Here is an 8665-nt window from a genome sequence, read left to right on the forward strand (position 1 = left end):
GACATTGAAGTTTTCTTTTTCAGGAATTTATGCATCTCACTGGTCAAAACTCTGGAGGGCAGGCGTTTTTTCTTAAATTAAGACCTAAATAGGGGTGATATTGTACTCAGACAGAAAAACAGAGAGTGTCACAATACTGGTATTTTTAGCTAAAGACCAATGGGTGAATTACAAACAGTCAGTCAGTAAATTGTAAACCACTTCCCATCCAGTTGTATAGAGAAGCAGATATTAAGATGTAAGCCGTGTTGGCACACAAGCGGGTTCATCACTGAGACACCACAAGCAAATGTAGCAGGAAGAAAATCAGCATCTTTAAAATAGTGAGTTCTATTATTATTTATTGAAGTGCTGGATTCTCTGTAATGGTGGTCCAAACCAAATCACACCACGATCTACAGTAGTCCTGATGGATGGTAATTTAGAAATTGGTAAGCAAAAAACATGAAGATAGAGCATACATTTAATCACAGAAGTTACATAGTATGTATCAGTGGTTGAACTGGGAATTTAGAAGTGCTGGTATGTAAATTGAAATGAATGGCTGGGTGCCTGGGGGCCACCTAAACCCCTAGAAACTTTTAGGGATTTTTATTGTGTGAAATTAATTTTAGATGCATTTTTTACAGAATATAGTATAATGTAAAACACACAAAATAATTCAAGGTTACCAGCCCTGCGTCCCCTACTACTCCTTTATTTCTTCACATTATGTCTTCTCTGTGACCTTTCAATTTTCCCTTATCTGTTTCCTTTGCCCAGTTACTTCCTCCTGTCTGTCAGCCTAAAAGCGCTGAGGAGCCGGTGGGCAGATGGATCACCTCTTATCAGAGCCGATTCAAAATTTCACAGGCCCCTAGGCAAACCTTCAGTAAGTCGCTCCTACTCCACCAATACCCACTTCACAGCCAATCACACATATAACTTTGCAAAATTACAATAAAATAATCTCTTACCTCCTCTTCACTGGCTGTCCTGCTCTGTTCTACCTGTTTATGCAGGTTTTACTAAGCTCAGTTACTGCTTATCTGGATCCTGGAATGTTGGTGTCCTATTTGGAGTAAAAGACAGGTACATGAAATGTAGAAAGCCCCAACAAGCCTCAGTGTTAAATCAATAACACCCATGTTTAATAATTAGGCCTCCTTTTTGCAACCAGTCCCAACTATTAAATTAAATAAAAGTAATAGTATTCACACTTAATAAATAGACCTATCGTTAAGATCGTTAAACTTTGGACAAAGTTCCAATTATTGCCACTAATGTGGGATAGCGGATCCTGTGTACTCCTGGGCTAGTATAAACAGCTTCTCACAGCTGTGTGTGGGAACGTATAAATTGCAGAGAAAATGAAAAAGCAGATGTAAAAAATGCTCCAGAACCCTTGTAGCACTTAGCCAGTACTTCCGCCTGTGGAGAAAAATATAATAGACAACAGTCCTTTGATCCAACCCATAGTCCAGCACTTGGAATCGCTGTCAACGATGCAAGGTATATAACCCCGGGGTTAGTAAACACAGATATCCACCTTATTGATTAAAAAAACAGCCTGACGCATTTCTTGGCCAATGCACAGCCATTTCATCAGAGGCATAACGTGTAGTGCATCTATCTATGTTGTTATAGTGTTGTGCTAGTATCACGTAATCAACATCCTCCAATGTCTTCCAATCAGTCACGTGAGGCTCGACTATCAATCAGATTAGGTCTCCATTCGTAAAGTTAATATGCAAATCTCTATATGGTACTCTTTGAGGAACAATAAATATGGGATTCTGGTTTTGGGGCAAACCTGGTTCTCTATGGCAGATATATTGATGATCTTTTCTTTGTTTGGGATGGTGACCCTCACTCTATATCACAGTTTCACATCTTAATTTTAACAAATTCGGTCTAAGGTTTACTAGTAGCTTTCATTCATCAACAATTAATTATTTGGACATTACATTTAAGATTTGTCAAGGAACCATAGTAATGGAAAATTACTCCAAGGATGTTGATACTCTCAATTGTTTGCATTACAAAATTAGTCACTATAGACCTTGGAGGGATACTATCCCGAAAGGCCAATTCATCCGTGTATGGAGGAATTTCTCACAATATGAGGACTTTAAGACACATTCTGCTAGACTTTATAAATCATTTCAGGAACAAGGCTATTCTCAGCATAAGCACAAGGGTTGGACAGATTCAATTTACTTAATCATCTTACCAAACAAAAGGAGACAGATAAATCAATAGCTTTCACAACCCAGTTTAATATATGCTGGGGAGATTAACCATATTGTGAAAAAGAATGCTGCCTTGTTAGAATTAGGTGAATACATCAGTCCCTTGGTTAAGAAAGGTAACATGACAGTGTTTAGATGATCCAGGAATCTAAAGGAAAAGATTAGCAGCAAGTTTTTTTTAAGAATATTAATGCGTTAACAATCCCAGCTATGGAACCTACTACAGAGAGATGGCTAGGTAGATCCAATGGCTTTTTTAGTTGTGGGAAATTAAAGTGTATTTCCTGTGGGTTCGCAGACCACAGGAAAGCTGAATTTACCTCTTTTACATCAGGCGAAAAGTTATCAATAGTTAAGGAATTGGATTGCCAATCAAACATTTGTTATTTATTTGATCAACTGTAAGTGGGGGAAACAATATGTGGGGCGCACAATAAGATCTGTAGATGTGCGATTCAAGGAACATCGACGAAACATACTGAAGAACGTCAGATCCTATACCTTATCCATACATGTTAATGCTTGTCAAGGGAACAAAATAGCAGGCTTAAAGGTGAGAGCCATTGAACAAATTGGTACCACTAATAGAGGAGGCGACAGGTTTAATTTATTGTGTAAACGCAAAGCCTTTTGGATCTTTAGGATTAAGACTTTATCACCATATGTTCTAAATAAATAAAATTTGTATCTGTTACACCCTAGGGTGCTTAACCATTAGCGAATTGTATGAGATTGTCTTTTTGAAGACTAGTCTGCTTATGTGTTCCCTCTTTTCCAGTCCAGGAGGCACACACCTTAACATTGGGGTTATTATTAGAGATGCTCAGTCTCAGTTCCCTGAGAACCGAACACACCCAAACTTTTGCGTGCCCTCAGAATTGAAAACGAAGCAAAACATCATCGTTACATCATCAGGTCTCAGATCTCGCCAGGTTTGGATTCTATAAGTACCACCCTCCACAGCGATCCAGCTCCATTTCACAGAGGGACACAGAAGGGGTAGCACAGTTCTAGTGCAATTGAACAGCGTCATAGGTTTAAAAGAAAGGGGAGGGGTAGCAGTGTTCTTCAAAGTCTCCAGTGACATTCAGAAGAGCTACATTGCTCGATTGCTAATTGTCATTGCTGAAATAAAAATATTAGGTCTGGCAGGCTTGGTCTTCTAAATCTGCAGTCACATTGTATTGTGTTACATAGGTAACATACAAAGAGGAGAGCTCCATTGCTAATTGTCATTGCTGAAATAGAAATAATAGGGCTGGTAGACTTGGTGTTCTAAATCTGCAGTACCATTTTACTGTACCATAGCTCACTTAGAAACAGGAGAGGTGGCAGGGTTCAGTGCTGAATCAGAAATTGTAATAATAGGGCTGTCAGTGTTCTTAAAATAATCCAGTGACATTCTACTGTGCCATAGCTCATACAGAAACAGGAGGGGTGGCATTGTTCTTGTCACTCTCCAGTTTCAGTCATGATGATACTAATCCCTCTACCTCATGTACTAAAGTCTATGTTTAAGTGCATAGTGGCTTTAAGTCAGGGAAACAAAAATGTCAATAAAAAGCTTGTACCTTTGTAAAGATAAAAACACCTCTCTAATAAGGGTGAAAGTTTACTGTAGATAAACATAAAACAGCCAACCTGCCATTCTACCCAAAATATTACCAAGCATACGAGCATCAGCTAGCTCCCTTCTCTCCGGTAGATCTCAGCACATGCAATCTACACTGTCATCATATTCACCCTCATCAGTGTGTACATCATCCTCAAACAATATTAATTCATCCCCCGCTGGAAACCACCATCACAGAAGTCTGTGTACTTTGATGTAATTGCGTCTTGTCTCTGATAACCACCTCTCACTCTCACCTTCAAGACTTCTCCCGTGCTGCTCCTCACTTATGGAATTCCCTACCATGCTCAATCAGACTTTCCCACAGCCTTCAAATCTTTAGATGCTCTTTGAAAACCCATCTCTTTTTTAGAGGTGACCTTAACATTGGTAACACTATTCACACTAATGAACCCTCACAACTATCCCAATCTCCACTCTGACCCACACTCGCTCGTCTTGTTTCAGCTGTGCACTCTTTTCTTTTGAATGTAAGCTCTCTAATGAGCAGGGTCCTCCATACTCTTTATTTTCATGTCTCCATGCATTTTGTCTGCCTCGTCTGTTCTTGTTTTACGTATGTCTTGTTTTATGTATGTCCTTGTCCTACCTTTTACGGCACAGAGGATCACTGTGGTGCCTTACAAATCTACGATAATAATAATAATATGTCTCTTAGTGAAGCAGATGATACACAGAGTAGCCTGCCTCTGAAAAATGCGACGTTCTTGGGTATATGCTGCTGCTGTCCCTGCTGGTGAAGACGAATCACCAATGTAGTCTGTCACAATCATATAATCTTTTGTTTGCCCAGTTCCACTTGTCCACTTATCTGTGGTTAAGTGTACAGTGGGCAGAATGGCATTTTGTAGCCCAATAATTAAATTTTTACGAACCTTCTGTTAGAGGTGAGGAATAGCTTTTCTAGTAAAATGATGTTGTGATGGAATTTGGTAACTGGGACAGAAGACCTCAAGTAACTGTTTAAAACCAGCTGCATTAATAGTGGATATTGGATGCAGATCTAATACCAGCGTTGTCGCCATGGCGTCTGTGATCCGCTTTGCGACTGGGTGACAGCTTTCATACTTGCTTCCTCTTGCAAAGGATTGTTTAACAGTCATTTGTTGTAAACTACTAGTAGTCTTCTTCTTGGTCTCCTTCTGGGTTGAAGATCCACCCCCAGCAGGAGCAGCAGCAGTGGGCCTAACGCTCAAGGATTCTTCTGAGGAGTCCTGGATTGGGGAGGAGTCATCTCTAACTCTGATCACTTGTGAGGATATTGATGATGAAGGTGTTGGGGGTGTAGATTGCAGGTGCTGGGATCTATCTGAGAGAAGGGAGGTAGCTGATGCTTGTTATTATTTTTTAGCATACTTTTCTGATTTTCAGAAAAGCTTTCCATGAACTTGCTTCAAATGCCGTAATATGGATGAGGTTCGTAGATGGTTAAGGTCCCTACCTCTACAACTGTTGTCAGGATTTGGGTAAAAATATTTCCACACATAAGAGGTGGATTTTTTGGTCTTATGCCCAGGCATGATAGTGGCCTTCTTCTTATCACTGGCAAGAACTGCTGCAGTCTTTGTATCAAAGTGTATCTAATTAATATTGTGATCTGTGAGGTGATCAAAATGGACTGCAAATGACTTTAAATTAGTGTTTTTGAGGTTAATAATAATGTAGGGGGAAAAAAAGCAAAAATATGTGATTTTGTGGTGGTCGAGTACTGATGGGAAATCCTTCCCTTACCTTGTCCTCCAGACACGAGTCAGGTTCTTTTCTGTTCGGATATCCGGTGGTCAGGAGATAAATACTTCAATGAAAGGGACAAGGATTGGTCAAACAACTTGGGTTTATTGAGAATGCGGTAAGGATAGTTTCGGTAAGCCACCGCGCCACTGACCCCTTCAGCTCAATAGTAATGACAAAATAATGCGTCTGATCAGCATAGAGCACAATAGCATTTAACATATAACATACACCTGGTGAGTATAAGGCACAATAGCGATCACATCTTCAATGCACATTGTCTAATAAGGCACACTGGTAATCACATTTACTACTTTCAAGTTAACAATATCTGACTGGAGAAGATGCAAGAACCATCAATAATAACCCATCAAGACTCTTACGGTCACTACCGCGCCCACTAGAGGGCTCCTTCTTATTCAGGAGTTTGGGGTACTGTGCTATTCCCTCTGGGTTTACTTGAATCGCAGCGGTACCGCTAACGCTGAATGTCCCACATTCAATATCAATAAATCAACTCTTAGGTAAATCACATAACATTAACATCATCTAAAATATTTGGTGCACCAATATTATCCCTGGTAACGTTACCATATTTTCCACGCTGACCTGTGCACAGGAATTTGGTATTGTTCCAATGTCCTGCAGAGGTTTCCAGAAGGGTTAAGTATTATAGTAGAAAGCAGGGCTGTTGCTCAGTTCAGCCACAAGATGGTGCTGTTCCCTCAACAGTCAATGAATCTATATTAGCACGTTTGCTCTGCAACAGGGGATAGTGTCCAGATATCAGCAACACATAGGATATAGCTTAATTGTTCCCTGCAGCCTGTGTAAAGGTATGATCTGGGGAAAAAACTCTCACAATCCTTCCTTGTACAAGAATGCAATGGCAGTTTTGGGTAGATTCTCTCATCACTCTTCCCTCTGACACTGGGGTATGTGCAATACACTGCAGGCTAGGGTTTTACCTTGAAAGGGTTCTGTAGTAAGTGGAGACTGTCTTTGGCGCCCCACTGCGTGTCCCGAGCTGTTCTCCGTACGCTTTGCTGGCAATGTCACCAGTTCTGGCAGCAGCTTATCTTCTCTCTGCTCGGTTGCACCTCAGCCCCCCTTGTTCCTTCTACCATGCTGCTCTCTCTTTCTCCTCCTTCCTGCACATCCTCTTCCTGTTACTCCCCCAGCCAATGAGGGCCTTCATCCTCCTCCTGTCAATCACTCCTGGTCACAAGTCTCCAGGAGCACAATTAACCCCTTGTAGCCCTGCATTTTAACAGCGCTTAGGCACTCCTCTGTGCTGTTCAACTGGGCTTTGGGGCACCACAATTTTAGCAAAAAAAAAGGATTTTAGAAAAAAAAACGGATCCAAAACCAAAATAAGCAAGGGTGGTTTTACTAAAACCAAAACACAAAGTTAATCCAGATCCAAAACCAAAACCAGAACACGGGAGTCAGTGAACATCTCTAGTTATTATTACGGTGTATTTGTTAGAGAATGTTTTTACTTGCCATGGTTAAATAGTTAATTACATGGACCAATGTTTTTTGATGTGTCACACATCTCAATAAAAGGGTTTTTATAATATTCTATATAAACATATGCATTTAGTCAACTGAATTGTGTGTCTACTAATCGTTTAGTTAATTATTGTAATTTATTCCTAGATGTTCGTTGACATTTATCAACAGATAATTGTGACTGCTGAATGCCCTTTATATTATTTTTATTGAAAACCTTTTTCCCTTTTTTTAATAGGGCAGTAGTGAATTATCTGGTCACTATGGTATAACATAACCTCTATTGATTTTGATGAAGATAGGAAGTATTGATTTTTTCAGTGGGAATTCTGAGTCATTTTTGTAATATTCATTGTATATCTTGTATTTAGTGGTATAAACTGTTTTATTTTTTTAAATCTGTTAGTTGTTTGTTGCCTGCTTGCGTTTGTGATCTACGTAGCTACTATTATAAGTGATACCATGTTACCTCTATCATAAGTGTTTCTTATGTGTTGTATAAATAAAAAATGTTAGTTCACAGATCCAGGATTTGTTAATCATTACATTCTGCCGTCGAAAAACAGAGTGGTCCTCTTTCTCTTCTTTTTTCATATTAATATGCAAATACACTTACCTGTTTATGTTTTCTGGCTATGTAAATATTTAGTATTTTTATTTATCTGGCAACTATGACAACAGCAACACGCCCCTATGTGGGACTTTCTTATTAACTTTATGATTGGAGACCAACACTGATTGATAGTCGAGCCTCACGTGACCGATTGCAAGGACATTGGAGGATGTTGATCACGTGATACCGTCACAACGCTAAAATAACATAGATAAATGCACTAAACGTTATACCTCTGATGAAACAGCTGTTCATTGGCCAAGAAACACGTCAGGCTGTTTTTTGAGTTAATAAGGTGGATATCTGTGTTTACTAATCCTGGGGTTACATACCTTGCATTGTTGACAGCGATTCCAAGTGCTGGACTACGGATTGGATCAAAGGACTGATGTCTACTATCTCTTTCTTATATCCCACTTGTACCCGCAACAAACGCATTAGCTATATAGGCATCAATAAAGCTTAAAAAAATCTCATTAATACAGCAGAAGCATCTTCAAGTCTCCTGTACGAAAATGTTTTGCTTAAACACACACAAAAGTATAATACATGCCCGAGGGACGAAGAGAGCACCAGTGATTCAATCACAAACAATCACTAGCGATTTACTAGTGCCAGAAACCATCATCACCATCACCATCCTCTATTTCCACCTGTACCTAACCACCCGCAAATAATGCAATTTTCTCAGTTGTAAATGTGTCTTTTTTCCCACTCTGCATACGTTCGCAATTGTGCGAGCATGGCCTTACTGTATCCCGCCTATATCAGAATTCCCCGCCCTTCCTCACTAGATGCATTTTGGCATAAGTGGTAGAATCCTGCATGGGTGCATATGTGTGCCCACTATTTGGGCATGTGCAGAGCGATTTCATACAAGATATGCTATGCAAATTGGTGTGGTACCCACCCTGCATCAGCCCCTGAAAACATTTTAGTTCT

Source organism: Mixophyes fleayi, chromosome 2, assembly GCF_038048845.1.
Source record: "Mixophyes fleayi isolate aMixFle1 chromosome 2, aMixFle1.hap1, whole genome shotgun sequence".
NCBI classification, from domain to species: domain Eukaryota; kingdom Metazoa; phylum Chordata; class Amphibia; order Anura; family Limnodynastidae; genus Mixophyes; species Mixophyes fleayi.